Consider the following 18,589-nt stretch of genomic DNA (forward strand, 5'->3'; position numbering starts at 1 on the left):
CGGGGCTGATCATCCCCACTCCGGAGCCCCATGAGAGGGTGGTATTCATCCCCTACTTCGTCCGCGGACTCATGTTCTACTACGGGCTGGATTTCCATGATCTGGCCCCCAACTCCTTCCTCAACATCTCGGCATTTATTGTCGTGTGCGAGGCCTTCCTCCGCATCCCACCCCACTTCGGATTGTGGTTAAAGATCTTCAATGTGAAGCCGAAGGTGGTGGGCGGTCAACACGCAGAGTGCAAGAGGCGTCATGGTGAGAAAGATGCCCAATGTCTCATGGCCCAAAGGTACCTTCATGGAGACCGTTAAAGGGTGGCAACAACAATGGTTCTACGTCACAGAGCCTCGCAACGCCACCTAGGCCGCAGCTCCTGAATTCCAGTCCGGAGCTCCGATGTGGCTCACCTCCTGGCTAGAGAAGGGCCTGGACTGGTCTTCGTCGGACGAGCTGACAGCGCTTCAGACGCGCATCAGGAGCATGGTAGACAAGAACATTAAGCTTGTTAATGTGATCCAGGTGATGCTTGTTCGCCGGATCCTTCCGTGCCAAACCCCGGCTTGCCATTTCTAGGAGTTCGATCTGGCAGAGCACCAGACGTTGCAACAGTTCTACAGCACTACGCACGAAGACATCTGAAAGGTTCTCTTTAAGGCCAACGAGACGTGGCCGGCGATGACCGAGGACCATGGGCACGACCTGGCCCATCCCGCCAATCCGGTAAGTTTTTCGTATTTCAAGGTGTATCCTTTACTTGCATACTCAAGGAAGACGCCTAAGCTTCCCCATTTATTTTTTCAGGGCTAGACAAAGAAGGCGGAGCGGATCCAGTGTCCGGCTCCGCTGCTCGAAAACCCAGCAATCCTTCTGACAAAGATGCTGGTTCCGACGCCCTACCAAGCACCGGAGAAGAAGGCCAAGGAGACCTGGAGTGGTCTTTGCTGTAAGGGCACTTCAGACATGACGTTCAAAGACGCTGAGACCCACTCCTCCCACGCCGAGGACGACAAGGAGGAGGAGGAAAGCAACACTCCCCCGGAGGGGGGGGGGAAGAAAAGGGCGGCCTCCACGCATCTGGAGGCAGAGGCGTCCAAGAAGGGGAAGGTCTCTCCCACGGACAACTCCGCGTGGGACATCAATAGCAGCTCCGAGTGGTGCCTCAGGGATAAGCCCCTGGCCGAATCGTAAGTCCTCAAAGGCGCCCACATATATCCAACTCCTTTACTTCATGGTTTTAACATGTTGAATTATGTGTTGCAGTCCGGCTCGTTCCGACCTCCAGTGATCATCATGTTCTGGGAATTCGCTGGATCCAAAGGTGATGGACACGGGTCCCTTCCGGCGGCCTCTTCTCCCAAGGCCATGGTTGACACCGATGTGCTGTCCCGAAGGACCTCCCCAGGCCAGGGAGAGACGCAGGAGGCCGTCAGGGTGGCGCCAGAGGGTGAACCCTCGGTCGCCGGACACATGGGGGAGAAAATCCCCATGGTGACTGGCGATGGGGGCCATATCCAATCCGCCCCCATCCGAATACAATTCCGGAGACCTATACGGCTCTAGAATCTGGCAAGCAGCCTCCTTCGAAAGAAGGAGGTGCACCGATTCCACCAGTGACCTCTGTCCATCCAGAGGCACCGGATACTCTATTGGAAGTGCTGCGAAGTGCTTCCATTGTTGAGGAACACCATACCCTCATGGGTATGGTGGTTGAGAGGATTCAGTCCGTAAAGAGCGGATTGACCGAAGCCTGCACAAGCCTTCTAATAGGCTTTGAGGTATGAAAACGCAATTTATGCAAAAGGAATGTCATAGTATAGACAGTAGCCCCTAAGACACTGTCGGGTGTTCGAAAAGAAAAGCGGGACAGAGGATCAACTAATTTTCGCAGGAGACTAACCATACGTGTCTATGTGAATAAGCAGGCGTCTTTGCTGGCTGCGACCTCTCATGCTGCTGAGGTCTCCGGACAGAAGCAAAGTCTGGAGCGGACCGAGGAAGAGCTCGGCCGCGTGAAAAAACAGCTGGAGGACCATCAAGGTATGCAATGACCTTGTGTAGATCCAGAAAGGATGAATGATTTGTGTTGACCATAGTGCCATGATATTTTGTAGGAGCGGCGACCGAGGTGGAGACCCTCAAGAAGACGCTGGCCGAAGCCCAGGAGAGAGCGGCAAAGGAACAAGCTGCTCGCAAAAAATACGAGGCCAGGGTTGGTGAGGTCCAATAGGAGCTCCAGGACGCCGTGAGGAAGTGCGAGTCCTTGGAGCGCAATATTGCGGATCAAGAGTCCAAACTTGCCAAGGCCCGCCAAAGCGCACACGATGCCCAGGTTGAAGCCTAGGGCACCCTCCAGGAAATCCAGGAGGCCAGAAAAATCACGGCGGGTAAGGCCTTTATTATGCAGAGCAAGTGATGAAAAGGTTCCTCTTACTGACCCGGATTTGGAGTTCTCCAGGGACGTTTGCGGATCTGCCGCGCAGTGTTGCTGGCGCTGCGGAATTCTGCTGAGCCGAAGAGGGGAGCTCAACGGAGAAGCTGTTCTGGTCGCAATACCTTGCGCCAGAGCATTCGGTGCCCTTTAGTGATCAACTGAAACAGCTGACCGAACTGCATAGGGTGGCCGAACTAGCCATGAAGGATTTGATAATCCGTCTATGGCCTGTCGAAGCCATACGCCCATACCCAGCAGTTACTTCCAGCTCGTGAAGCGACTGGTCAATGCCTGCCATCGGCTTGATGCCATCAAGCGGTTGGTCTGCATTGAAGGTGCGCGGATGGCCTTCGCCCATGTCAAGGTGCAGTGGGCGAAGATGGACGCCGTCAAGCTCGCGACCGAGGGACCGCCCACGGGCAAGGAGCACCGCATGCCCGAGCGGTATTTTGATGATGTCCTGAAGGGATCTCGCATTGTAGAGGGCTAGTGTTCAAAAGACATTATTTTTGAGTGAAGTCATTCATGTTATCCCATCCTGTATTATGAAACAGAGCCGTTATGTAATATAATGTTTGTTGTTTGAAAATTTTACCTCCTGTGCGGCCGTTTTGTTAAATTTGAGAGTTGGCCAATCGTCGGCTTCAGCCCCCTGATACGTCTCTGTTGTATCTACTTTTCCAAACACGTTTGCCCTTGTTTTGGACTCTAACTTGCATGATTTGAATGGAACTAACCTGGACTGACGTAGTTTTCAGCAAAATTGCCATGGTGTTATTTTTGTGCAGAAATAAAAGTTCTTGGAATGACCTGAAAATCAACGGAGATTATTTTTGGAATATTTAAAAAATAATGGAAGAAGAATCCACGTCAGGGGGCCCACACCCTGTCCACGAGGGTGGGGGCGCGCCTACCCCATGGGCGCCCCCTGCCTCGTGGGCCCCCTGACGCTCCACCGACCTCAACTCCAACTCCATATATTCGTGTTCGTGGAGAAAACAAATCAGAGAGAAGGATTCATCACGTTTTATGATACGGAGCCGCCGCCAAGCCCTAAACTCTCTCGGGAGGGCTGATCTGGAGTCCGTTCGGGGCTCCGGAGAGGGGAATCCATCGCCATCGTCATCATCAACCTTCCTCCATCACCAATTTCATGATGCTCACCGCCGTGCGTGAGTAATTCCATCATAGGCTTGCTGGATGGTGATGGGTTGGATGAGATTTATCATGTAATCGAGTTAGTTTTGTTAGGGTTTGATCCCTAGTATCCACTATCTTCTGAGATTGATGTTGCTATGACTTTGCTATGCTTAATGCTTGTCACTAGGGCCCGAGTGCCATGATTCCAGATCTGAACCTATTATGTTTTCATGAATATATGTGAGTTCTTGATCCTATCTTGCAAGTCTATAGTCAGCTATTATGTGTTATGATCCGTTAACCCCGAAGTGACAATAACCGGGATACTTACCGGTGATGACCGTAGTTTGAGGAGTTCATGCATTCACTATGTGTTAATGCTTTGGTCTGGTACTTGATACGTCTCCAACGTATCTATAATATTTGATTGTTCCATGCTATTATATATTCTGTTTTGGATGTTTAATGGGCTTATTTATACACTTTTATATTATTTTTGGGACTAACCTATTAACCGGAGGCCCAGCCCAAATTGCTGTTTTTTTGCCTATTTCAATGTTTTGCAGAAAAAGAATATCAAACGGAGTGCAAACGGAATGAAACCTTCGGGAGCGTGATTTTTGGAACAAACGTGATCCAAAGGACTTGGAGTGGACGTCAAGCAACCAACCAGGAAGCCACGAGTCGGGTCCATAGTTATTAGCTAGATGGCTTCTTCTCTCTCTTTGGATCTCAAAACAAAGTTCTCCTCGATCTTCTTGGAGATCTATTTGATGTAACTCTTTTTGCTGTGTGTTTGTCGAGATCCGATGAATTGTGGGTTTATGATCAAGATTATCTATGAACAATATTTGAATCTTCTCTGAATTCTTTTATGTATGATTAGTTATCTTTGCAAGTCTCTTCGAATTATCAGTTTGGTTTGTCCTACTAGATTGATCTTTCTTGCAATGGGAGAAGTGCTTAGCTTTGGGTTCAATCTTACGGTGCTCGATCCCAGTGATAGTAGGGAAACGACACGTATTGTATTGTTGCCATCGAGGATAAAAATATGGGGTTTATATCATATTGCATGTTTATCCCTCTACATCATGTCATCTTGCTTAAAGCATTACTACGTTCTTATGAACTTAATACTCTAGATGCACGTTGGATAGCGGTTGATGTGTGGAGTAATAGTAGTAGATGTAGGAAGGAGTCGGTCTACTTGTCACAGACGTGATGCCTATATACATGATCATACCTAGATATTCTCATTACTATGCTCAATTCTATCAATTGGTCTATAGTAATTTGTTCACCCACCGTAATACTTATGCTATCTTGAGAGAAGCCACTAGTGAAACCTATGCCCCTCGGGTCTATTTTCCATCATACAAGTTTCCAAGCTATTTTACTTTGCAATCTTTACTTTCAATCTATATCATAAAAATACCAAAAATAGTTATCTTATTATTATTATCTCCCTCAGATCTCACTCTTGCAAGTGGCCGTGAAGGGATTGACAACCCCTTTATCGCGTTGGTTGCGAGGTTCTTATTTGTTTGTGTAGGTACGAGGTGACTCGCGCGTGGTCTCCTACTGGATTGATACCTTGGTTCTCAAAAACTGAGGGAAATACTTACGGTGCTTTGCTGCATCACCCTTTCCTCTTCAAGGGAAAACCAACGTATGCTCAAGAGGTAGCAAGAAGGATTTCTGGCGCCGTTGCCGGGGAGATCTACGCCAAGTCAATACATACCAAGTACCCATCACAAACTCTTATCCCTCGCATTACATTATTTGCCATTTGCCTCTCGTTTTCATCTCCCCCACTTCACTCATGCCGTTTTACTCGCCCTCTTTCCCGTTCGCCTCTTTTTTCCTTCCTGCCTTCTGTGTGCTCGTTATTTTTGCAATTTGTTGCCTTCATGTCTGAAACTGGGGAGGTTATCATTGATAAGGATAATAATATGGAAAACTTTGATGCTATTGATGATCCTCTTGAAAATCCTACTATTTACACACTAAAAGGTTTCAGATTGGTAGCGGTAATATTATTGGGAAGGGAGTTATTCAAGATTTCTTTACTTGTGCCGGTGCTTTGCCCACCATGAGCGGGTCTATTCTTCATAAAACTAGTAGTCTCGCTGATGCTATATCTTTGCTCATAGTTGAACTTGAAAGACAATTTTTACATATGCATCCTTCCATACAAAGGATTTTCCTAGAATTTTCTAATATTGAGCATTCTTCTGTTAAGCGAGTAGCGACCATATTTTTAGCTCATGAGTTCGGATTTATAATAAAAGAGGCCAATGAAATTTTTGCGCATTATAGGGTGGATGCCGGCCGTCCTCCCATAGAAGCAATCCTTTTTTTTATCAAGAAGACATTATGCGTTTACGATCCTTAGATTATGTTGCTTTTAATGAAAACCTTAGAAAAAATGTTCCTACCGATGTTCTTGTTGATAGGATCTCTGAATTTAATGATAATTTTTCTATCCAGAATAATGGGTTGGGTTTTTCCCTTGAACAAAGACTCATGACTTTTTGCCAAAAGAATGCTTATAATGATTGATTGGTTGTGCAATATGAGTGGCCAAAGGAGGAACCAATACCTCCCGAGCATGATCTTGGGGACTTTTGTCCCATTAAATTTAGCCCTTTTGATTACTTTTGCTTTCCAAAAAGAAAACTTGCTGCTGAACGTAGGGAGTATGATATGAGTTTTCGCGATTTACCTTATCATTATCATGGCAATACCTAGATCTACCCTCGCTTTTATGCCTAGCTAGGGGCGTTAAACGATAGCGCTTGTTGGGAGGCAACCCAACTTTATTTTTATTCCTTGCTTTTTGTTCCTGTTTAGTAATAAACAATTTATCTAGCCTCTGTTTTGGTTGTGTGTTTTGTGTTTAATTAGTGTTTGTGCCAAGTAGAACCGTTGGGAAGACTTGGGGGAAGTCTTTTTGATCTTGCTGTAAAAAACAGAAACTTTAGCGCTCACGAGATTAGCTACAACTTTTTACTGGAGAGTGATATTTAGTTAATTATTTTTTCATATGATTAATAGATAAATTCCTCACGTCCAGAAATTTATTTTAGAATTTTTGGGGTTCCAGAAGTATGCGTTTGATACAGATTACTACAGACTGTTCTTGTTTTTGACAGATTCTGTTTTTCGTGTGTTGTTTGCTTATTTTGATGAATCTATGCCTAGTAATGGAGTTTATAAACCATAGAAAAGTTGGAATACAGTAGGTTTAACACCAATATAAATAAATAATGAGTTCATTAAAATACCTTGAAGTGGTGTTTTGTTTTCTTTCGCTAACGGAGCTCACGAGATTTTCTGTTAAGTTTTGTGTTGTGAAGTTTTCAAGTTTTGGGTAAAGATTTGATGGATTATGGAACAAGGAGTGGCAAGAGCCTAAGCTTGGGGATTCCCAAGGCACCCCAAGGTAAAATCCAAGGACACCGAAAAGCCTAAGCTTGGGGATGCCCCGGAAGGCATCCCCTCTTTTGTCTTCGTTCATCGGTAACTTTACTTGGAGCTATATTTTTATTCACCACATGATATGTGTTTTTCTTGGAGCGTCTTGTATGATTTGAGTCTTTGATTTTAGTTTACCACAATCATCCTTGCTGTACACACCTTTTGAGAGAGACACACATGAATCGGAATTTATTAGAATACTCTATGTGCTTCACTTATATCTTTTGAGCTATATAGTTTTTGCTCTAGTGCTTCACTTATATCTTTTAGAGCACGGTGGTGGTTTTATTTTATAGAAATTATTGATCTCTCATGCTTCACTTATATTATTTTGAGAGTCCTTTATAACAGCATGGTAATTTTCTTTTAGGCATAATAAAAAAATTCACATAAGTGCATTGAATACTATGAGAAGTTTGATACTTGATAATTGTTTTGAGATATGGAGATGGTGATATTAGAGTCATGCTAGTTGAGTAGTTGTGAATGAAGGAAATATGCCCTAGAGGCAATAATAAAGTTATTATTTATTTCCTTATATCATGATAAATGTTTATTATTCATGCTAGAATTGTATTAACCGGAAACATAATACATGTGTGAATACATAGACAAACAGAGTGTCACTAGTATGCCTCTACTTGACTAGCTCGTTAATCAAAGATGGTTATGTTTCCTAACCATGAACAATGAGTTGTTATTTGATTAACGGGATCACATCATTAAGTGAATGATCAGATTGACATGACCCATTCCATTAGCTTAGCACCCGATCGTTTAGTATGTTGCTATTGCTTTCTTCATGACTTATACATGTTCCCATGACTATGAGATTATGCAACTCCCGTTTGCCGGAGGAACACTTTGTGTGCTACCAAACGTCACAACGTAACTGGGTGATTATAAAGGAGCTCTACAGGTGTCTCCAAAGGTACATGTTGGGTTGGCGTATTTCGAGATTAGGATTTGTCACTCCGATTGTCGGAGAGGTATCTCTGGGCCCTCTCGGTAATGCACATCACTTAAGCCTTGCAAGCATTGCAACTAATGAGTTAGTTGTGGGATGATGTATTATAGAACGAGTAAAGAGACTTGCCGGTAATGAGATTGAACTAGGTATTGGAATACCGACGATCGAATCTCGGGCAAGTAACATACCGATGACAAAGGGAACAACGTATGTTGTTATGCGGTCTGACTGATAAAGATCTTCGTAGAATATGTAGGAGACAATATGAGCATCTAGGTTCCGCTATTGGTTATTGACCGGAGACATGTCTCGGTCATGTCTACATTGTTCTCGAACCCGTAGGGTCTGCACGCTTAAGGTTACGATGACAGTTATATTATGAGTTTATGCATTTTGATGTACCAAAGTTTGTTCAGAGTCCCGGATGTGATCACGGACATGACGAGGAGTCTCGAAATGGTCGAGACATAAAAATTGATATATTGGAAGCCTATGTTTGGATATCGGAAGTGTTCCGGGTGAAATCAGGATTTTACCGGAGTACCGGGAGGTTACCGGAACCCCCCGGGAGCTATATGGGCCATAGTGGGCCTTAGTGGAAAAGAGAAGGGGCTGCCAAAAGTGGGCCGCGCGCCCCTCCCCTCCCTTGGTCCGAATAGGACAAGGAGAGGGGGCCGGCCACCCTCTCTCTTTCCCCCCCTCCGCGAATCCTATTCCAACTAGGATTGGGGGGGGGTGGGGAATCCTACTCCCAGAGGGAGTAGGACTCTCCTGGCGCGCCTCTCCTAGGCCGGCCGCACCCCACCTTGATCCTTTATATACTGAGACAGGGGAACCCCAGAGACACACAAGTTAGTCCACGTGATCTTATTCTTAGCCGTGTGCGGCGGCCCCAGCCACCATAGTCCTCGATAATATTGTAGTGGTGCTTAGGCGAAGCCCTGCGACAGTAGTATATCAAGATCGTCACCACGCCGTCGTGCTGACGGAACTCTTCCCCGACACTTTGCTGGATCGGAGTCCGGGTATCGTCATCGAGCTGAACGTGTGCTAAAACTCGGAGGTGCCGTAGTTTCGGTGCTTGATCGGTCGGGCCGTGAAGACGTACGACTACATCAACCAAACGCTTCCATTGTCGATCTACAAGGGTACGTTGATCACACTCTCCCCTCATTGCTATGCATCACCATGATCTTGCGTGTGCGTAGGAATTTTTTTGAAATTACTACGTTCCCCAACAGTGGTATCAGAGCCTAGGTTTTATATGTTGATGTTATATGCACGAGTAGAACACAAGTTAGTTGTGGGCGATATAAGTCATACTGCTTACCAGCATGTCATACTTTGGTTCGGCGGTATTGTTTGACGAAGCGGCCCGGACCGACATTACGCGTACGCTTACGCGAGACCGGTTCTCCCGACGTGCTTTGCACATAGGTGGCTTGCGGGTGACAGTTTCTCCAACTTTAGTTGAATCGAGTGTGGCTACGCCCGGTCCTTGCGAAGGTTAAAACAGCACCAACTTGACAAACTATCGTTGTGGTTTTGATGCGTATGTAAGATTGGTTCTTGCTTAAGCCCGTAGCAGCCACGTAAAACTTGCAACAACAAAGTAGAGGACGTCTAACTTGTTTTTGCAGGGCATGTTGTGATGTGATATGGTCAAAACATGATGAGATATAAGTTGTTGTATGAGATGATCATGTTTTGTTAAAGTTATCGGCAACTGGCAAAAGCCTTATGGTTGTCTCTTTATTGCATAAGATGCAAGCGCCAAATAATTGCTTTACTTTATCGCTATGCGATAGCAATAGTTGGCGAGACGACCATGTGACGACACATTGATATAGATCAAGATGATGGAGATCATGGTGTCATGCCGGTGACGATAGAGACCATGACAGTACTTTGGAGATGGAGATCAATGGCGCAAGATGATGATGGCCATATCATGTCACATATTTTGATTGCATATGATGTTTATCTTTTATACATCTTATTTTGCTTAGTTTGACGGTAGCATTTTAAGATGATCTCTCACTAATTATCAAGAAGTGTTCTCCCTGAATATGCACCGTTGCGAAAGTTCTTCGTGCTGAGACACCACGTGATGATCGGGTGTGATAGGCTCTACGTTCAAATACAACGGGTGCAAAACAGTTGCACACGCGGAATACTCAGGTTATACTTGACGAGCCAAGCATATACAGATATGGCCTCGGAACACGGAGACCAAAAGGTCGAGCGTGAATCATATAGCAGATATGATCAACATAGCGATGTTCACCAATGAAACTACTCCATCTCACGTGATGATCGGACATGGTTTAGTTGATTTGGATCACGTAATCACTTAGAGGATTAGAGGGATGTCTATCTAAGTGGGAGTTCTTAAGTAATATGATTAATTGAACTTAAATTTATCATGAACTTAGTCCTGCTAGTATTTTGCAAATTATGTTGTAGATCAATAGCTCGTGTTGTTGCTTCCCTGTGTTTATTTTGATATGTTCCTAGAAGAAAATTGTGTTTAAAAATGTTAGTAGCAAAGATGCGGATTGGATCCGTGATCTGAGGTTTATCCTCATTGCTGCACAGAAGAATTATGTCCTTGATGCACCGCTAGGTGACAGACCTATTGCAGGAGCAGATGCCGACATTATGAACGTTTGGCTAGCTCAATATGATGACTACTTGATAGTTTAGTGCACCATGCTTAATGGCTTAGAATCGGAACTTCAAAGACGTTTTGAACGTCATGGACCATATGAGATGTTCCAGGAGTTGAAGTTAATATTTCAAGCAAATACCCGAGTTGAGAAATATGAAGTCTCCAACAAGTTCTATAACTAAAAGATGGAGGAGAATCGCTCAACTAGTGAACATGTGCCCAGATTGTCTGAGTACTACAATCGCTTGAATCAAGTGGGAGTTAATCTTCCAGATAAGATAGTGATTGACAGAATTCTCTAGTCACCATCACCAAGTTAGTAGAACTTCGTGATGAACTATGATATGCAAGGGATAATGGAAACGATTCCCAAGCTCTTCGTAATGCGGAAATTGACGAAGGTAGAAATCGAGAAAAAACATCAAGTGTTGATGGTAGACAAGACCACTAGTTTCAAGAAAAGGGTAGAGGGAAGAAGGGGAACTTCAAAAAGAACAGCAAGCAAGTTGCTGCTCAAGTGAAGAAGCCCAAGTCTGATCCTAAGCCTGAGACTAAGTGCTTCTACTGCAAAGGGACTGGTCACTGGAAGCGGAACTACCCCAAGTGATTGGCAGATAAGAAGGATGGCAAAGTGAACATAAGTATATTTGATATACATGTTATTGATGTGTACTTTACTAGTGTTTATAGCAACCCCTCAGTATTTGATACTAGTTCAGTTGCTAAGATTAGTAACTCGAAACGGGAGTTGCAGAATAAACAGAGACTAGTTAAGGGTGAAGTGACGATGTGTGTTGGAAATGGTTCCAAGATTGATATGATCATCATCGCACACTCCCTATAAATTCGGGATTAGTGTTGAACCTAAATAAGTGTTATTTGGTGTTTACGTTGAGCATGAATATGATTTGATCATGTTTATTGTAATACGGTTATTCATTTAAGTAAGAGAATAAATTGTTGTTCTGTTTACATGAATAAAACCTTATATGGTTACACACCCAATGAAAATAGTTCGTTGGATCTCGATCGTAGTGATACACATAATCATAATATTGAAACCAAAAGATGCAAAGTTAATAATGATAGTGCAACTTATTTGTAGCACTGCCGTTTAGGTCATATTGGTGTAAAGAGCATGAAGAAACTCCATGCTGATGGGCTTTTGGAATCATTTGATTATGAATCAGTTGATGCTTGCGAACCATGCCTCATGGGCAAGATGACTAAGACTCTGTTCTTCGGAACAATGGAGCGAGCAACAGATTTGTTGGAAGTCATACATACTGATGTATGTGGTCCGATGAATATTGAGGCTCGCGATAGGTATCATTATTTTCTGATCTTCACAGATGATTTGAGCAGATATGAGTATATCTACTTGATGAAACAAAGGTCTGAAACATTTGAAAAGTTCAAAGAATTTTAGAGTGAAGTGGAGAATCATCGTAACAAAAATGAAAGTTTCTACGATATGATCGCAGAAGTAAAATATTTGAGTTACGAGTTTGGTCTTCAATTAAAACAATGTGGAATAGTTCACAAACTCATGCCACCTGGAACACCACAGCATAATGGTCTGTCCGAATGTCATTACCGTACTTTATTAGATATGGTGTGATCTATGATGTCTCTTACCGATCTACCACTATCGTTTTGGGGTTATGCATTAGAGACAACTGCATTCACGTTAAATAGGGCACCATCTAAGTCCGTTGAGACGACACAATCTGAACTGTGGTTTGGCAAGAAACCAAAGTTGTCGTTTCTTAAAGTTTGGGGTTGTGATGCTTATATGAAAAAGTTTCATCCTAATAAGCTCAAACCCAAATCGGAGAAATATGTCTTCATAGGATACCCAAAGGAGACTGTTGGGTACACCTTCTATCACAAATCCGAAGGCAAGACTTTTGTTGCTAAATTCAGAGTTTTTCTAGAGAAGGAGTTTCTCTCGAAAGAAGTGAGTGGGAGGAAAGTAGAACTTGATGAGGTAACTGTACCTGCTCCCTTATTGGAAAGTAGTTCATCACAGAAATCTGTTCCTGTGACTACTACACCAATTAGTGAGGAAGCTAATGATGATGATCATGTAACTTCAGATCAAGTTACTACCAAATCTCATAGGTAAACCAGAGTGAGATCCGCACCAGAGTGGTACGGTAATCCTGTTCTGGAAGTCATGTTACTAGACCATGACGAACTTGCGAACTATGAGGAAGCGATGATGAGCCCAGATTCCGCGAAATGGTTTTAGGCCATGAAATCTGAGATATGATCCATGTATGAGAACAAAGTCTGGACTTTGATGGATTTGCCCGATGATCGGCAAGCCATAGAAAATAAATGGATCTTCAAGAGGAAGACGGACGCTGATAGTAGTGTTACTATCTACAAAGCTAGAATTGTCGCAAAAGGTTTTCGACAAAGTTCAAGGTGTTGACTACGATGAGAGTTTCTCACTCGTATCTATGCTTAAGTCTGTCCGAATCATGTTAGCAATTGCCGCATTTTATGAAATCTGGCAAATGGATAAACAAAACTGCATTCCTTAATAGATTTATTAAAGAAGAGTTGTATATGATACAACCAGAAGGTTTTGTCAATCCTAAAGGTGCTAACAAAATATGCAAGCTCCAGCGATCCATCTATGGACTAGTGCAAGCATCTCGGAGTTGGAATATACGCTTTGATAAGTTGATCAAAGCATATAAGTTTTATACAGACTTGTGGTGAAGCCTGTATTTACAAGAAAGTGAGTGGGAGCACTACATCATTTCTGATAAGTATATGTGTATGACATATTGTTGATCGGAAATAATGTAGAATTATTCTGCAAAGCATAAAGGAGTGTTTGAAAGGAGTTTTTCAAAGAAAGACCTCGGTAAAGCTGCTTACATATTGAGTATCAAGATCTATAGAGATAGATCAAGACGCTTGATAAGTTTTTCAATGAGTACATACCTTGACAAGATTTTGAAGTAGTTCAAAATGGAACAGTCAAAGAAAAAGTTTCTTGCCTGTGTTACAAGGTGTGAAGTTGAGTAAGACTCAAAGCCCGACCACGGCAGAAGATAGAAAGAGAATGAAAGTCATTCCCTATGCCTCAGCCATAGGTTCTATAAAGTATGCCATGCTGTGTACCAGATCTATTGTATACCCTACACTGTGTTAAGCAAGGGAGTACAATAGTGATCTAAGAGTAGATCACTGGACATCGGTCAAAATTATCCTTAGTGGAATAAGGAAATATTTCTCAATTATGGAGGTGACAAAAAGGTTCGTCGTAAAAAGTTACGTCGATGCAAATTTTTGACACAGATCTGGATGACTCTAAGTCTCGATCTAGATACATATTGAAAGTGGGAGCAATAAGCTAGAGTAGCTCCGTGCAGAGCATTGTTGACATAGAAATTCGCAAAATACTTACGGATCTGAATGTGACAGACCCGTTGACTAAAATTATCTCACAAGCAAAACATGATCACACCTTAGTACTCTTTGGGTGTTAATCACATAGCGATGTGAAATAGATTATTGACTCTACTAAACCCTTTGGGTGTTTATCACATATCGATGTGAACTATGGGTGTTAATCACATGGTGATGTGAACTATTGCTGTTAAATCACATGGCGATGTGAACTAGATTATTGACTCTAGTGCAAGTGGGAGACTGAAGGAAATATGCCCTAGAGGCAATAATAAAGTTATTATTTATTTCCTTATATCATGATAAATGTTTATTATTCATGCTAGAATTGTATTAACCGCAAACATAATACATGTGTGAATACATAGACAAACAGAGTGTCACTAGTATGCCTCTACTTGACTAGCTCGTTAATCAAAGATGGTTATGTTTCCTAACCATGAACAATGAGTTGTTATTTGATTAACGGGATCACATCATTAAGTGAATGATCTGATTGACATGAGCCATTCCATTAGCTTAGCACCCGATCGTTTAGTATGTTGCTATTGCTTTCTTCATGACTTATACATGTTCCTATGACTATGAGATTATGCAACTCCCGTTTGCCGGAGGAAAACTTTGTCTGCTACCAAACGTCACAACGTAACTGGGTGATTATAAAGGAGCTCTACAGGTGTCTCCAAAGGTACATGTTGGGTTGGCGTATTTCGAGATTGGGATTTGTCACTCCGATTGTCGGAGAGGTATCTCTGGGCCCTCTCGGTAATGCACATCACTTAAGCCTTGCAAGCATTGCAACTAATGAGTTAGTTGCGGGATGATGTATTACAGAACGAGTAAAGAGACTTGCCGGTAACGAGATTGAACTAGGTATTGGAATACCGACGATCGAATCTCGGGCAAGTAACATACCGATGACAAAGGGAACAACGTATGTTGTTATGCGGTCTGACCAATAAAGATCTTCGTAGAATATGTAGGAGCCAATATGAGCATCCAGGTTCCGCTATTGGTTATTGACCAGAGACATGTCTCGGTCATGTCTACATTGTTCTCGAACCCGTAGGGTCCGCACGCTTAAGGTTACGATGACAGTTATATTATGAGTTTATGCATTTTGATGTACCGAAGTTTGTTCGGAGTCCCGGATGTGATCACGGACATGACGAGGAGTCTCGAAATGGTCGAGACATAAAGATTGATATATTGGAAGCCTATGTTTGGATATCGGAAATGTTCCGGGTGAAATCAGGATTTTACCGGAGTACCGGGAGGTTACCGGAACCCCCCGGGAGCTATATGGGCCATAGTGGGCCTTAGTGGAAAAGAGAAGGGGCTGCCCAAAGTGGGCCGCGTGCCCCTCCCCTCCCTTGGTCCGAATAGGACAAGGAGAGGGGGCCGGCCACCCTCTCTCTTTTCCCCCCTCCGCGAATCCTATTCCAACTAGGATTGGGGGGGGGGGCGAATCCTACTCCCAGAGGGAGTAGGACTCTCCTGGCGCGCCTCTCCTAGGCCGGCCGCACCCCCCCTTGATCCTTTATATACTGAGACAGGGGAACCCCAGAGACACACAAGTTGATCCATGTGATCTTAATCTTAGCCGTGTGCGGCGGCCCCAGCCACCATAGTCCTCGATAATATTGTAGCGGTGCTTAGGCAAAGCCCTGCGACAGTAGTACATCAAGATCATCACCACACCGTCGTGCTGACGGAACTCTTCCCCGACACTTTGCTGGATCGGAATCCGGGGATCGTCATCGAGCTGAACGTGTGCTAAAACTCGGAGGTGCCGTAGTTTCGGTGCTTGATCGGTCGGGCCGTGAAGACGTACGACTACATCAACCAAACGCTTCCGTTGTCGATCTACAAGGGTACATAGATCACACTCTCCCCTCGTTGCTATGCATCACCATGATCTTGCGTGTGCGTAGGAAATTTTTTGAAATTACTACGTTCCCCAACAGTGAATTTGAGAAATACTTGTGTTGAAGTTTGTGATTCCCATAGCATGCACGTATGGTGAACCGTTATGTGATGAAGTCGGAGCATGATTTATTTATTGATTGTCTTCCTTATGAGTGGCGGTCGGGGACGAGCGATGGTCTTTTCATACCAATCTATCCCCCTAGGAGCATGCGCATAGTACTTTATTTTGATAACTAATAGATTTTCGCAATTAGTATGTGAGTTCTTTATGACTAATATACGCACTCTCACCCTTCCACATTTGCTAGCCTCTCTTTTACCGCGCACTTTTCGCCGGTATCATACACCCACCATATACCTTCCTCAAAACAGCCACCATACCTACCTATTATGGCATTTCCATAGCCATTCCGAGATATACTGCCATGCAACTTTCCACCATTCCGTTTGTTATGACACGCTTCATCATTGTCATATCGCCATGCATGATCATATAGTTGACATCGTATTTGTGGCAAAGCCACCGTTCATAATTTTTTCATACATGTCACTCTAGATTCATTGCATATCCTGGTACACCGCCGGAGGCATTCACATGGAGTCATATTTTTTTTCTAAGTATTGAGTTGTAAGTAAAAAGATGTGTGATGATCATCATTATTAGAGAATTGTCCCAGTGAGGAAAGGATGATGGAGACTATGTTTACCCCACAAGTCGGGATGAGACTCCGGACGAAAAAAAGAAAATAAATAAAAGAGGCCAAAAGAAAACAAGAAAGAAGGCCTAAATAAAAAAAATGAGAGAAAACGAGAGAAGGGACAATGTTACTATCCTTTTTCCACACTTGTGCTTCAAAGTAGCACCATGATCATCATGATAGAGAGTCTCCTATGTTGTCACTTTCATAAACTAGTGAGAATTTTACATTATAGAACTTGGCTTGTATATTCCAATGATGGGCTTCCTCAAATTGCCCTAGGTCTTCGTGAGCAAGCAAATTGGATGCACACCCACTTAGTTTCTTTTGTTGAGCTTTCATACACTTATAGCTCTAGTGCATCCGTTGCATGGCAATCCCTACTCACTCACATTGATATATATTGATGGCATCTCCATAGCCCGTTGATACGCCTAGTTGATGCGAGACTATCTTCTCCTTTTTGTCTTCTCCACAACCACCATTCTATTCCACCTATAGTGCTATGTCCATGGCTCACGCTCATGTATTGTGTGAAAGTTGAAAAAGTTTGAGAACATCAAAAGTATGAAACAATTGCTTGGCTTGTCATCGGGGTTTTGCATGATTTAATATTTTGTGTGATGAAGATAGAGCATAGCCAAACTATATGATTTTGTAGGGATAACTTTCTTTGGCCATGTTATTTTGAGAAGAAATGGTTGCTTAGTTAGTATGCTTGAAGTATAATTATTATTTTTATGCCATGATACGTCTCCAATGTATCTATAATTTTTGATTGCTCCATGCTATATTATCTACTGTTTTGGACATTATTGGGCTTTATTACCCACTTCTATATTATTTTGGGACTAACCTACTAACCGAAGGCCCAACCCAGAATTGTTGTTTTTTTTGCCTATTTTAGTGTTTCAAAGAAAAGGAATATCAAACGGAGTCCAAACGGAATGAAACCTTCGGGAATGTGATTTTCTCAACGAACAAGACCCGGGAGACTTGGACCCTACGTCAAGAAACACAAGAGGAGGCCACGAGGTAGGGGGCGCGCCTACCCCCCCCCCCAGGCGTGCCCTCCACCCTCGTGGGCCGCCTGTTGCTCCACCGACGTACTCCTTCCTCCTATATATACCTACGTACCCCCAAACGATCAGATACGGAGCCAAAAACCTAATTCCACCGCCACAACTTTCTGTATCCACGAGATCCCATCTTGGGGCCTGTTCCGGAGCTCCGCCGGAAGAGGGCCGTCATCACGGAGGGCTTCTACATCATCATAGCCTCTCCGATGAAGTGTGAGTAGTTTACCTCAGACCTTCGGGTCCATAGTTAGTAGCTAGATGGCTTCTTCTCTCTTTTTGGATCTCAATACAAAGTTCTCCCCCTCTCTTGTGGAGATCTATTCGATGTAATCTTCTTTTTGCGGTGTGTTTGTTGAGATCGAAGAATTGTGGGTTTATGATCAAGTCTATCTATGAACAATATTTGAATCTTCTCTGAATTCTTTTATGTATGATTGGTTATCTTTGCAAGTCTCTTCAAATTATCAGTTTGGTTTGGCCTACTAGATTGATCTTTCTTGCAATGGGAGAAGTGATTAGCTTTGGGTTCAATCTTGCGGTGTCCTTTCCTAGTGACAGTAGGGGAAGCAAGGCACGTATTGTATTGTTGCCATCGAGGATAACAAGATGGGGTTTTCATCATATTGCATGAGTTTATCCCTCTACATTATGTCATATTGCTTAAGGCGTTACTCTGTTTTCATTAACTTAAGACTCTAGATGCATGCTGGATAGCGGTCGATGAGTGGAGTAATAGTAGTAGATGCAGGCAGGAGTCGGTCT

The sequence above is a fragment of the Triticum urartu genome, chromosome 3 (genome assembly GCF_003073215.2).
Source record: "Triticum urartu cultivar G1812 chromosome 3, Tu2.1, whole genome shotgun sequence".
In the NCBI taxonomy this organism is placed as follows: Eukaryota; Viridiplantae; Streptophyta; class Magnoliopsida; order Poales; family Poaceae; genus Triticum; species Triticum urartu.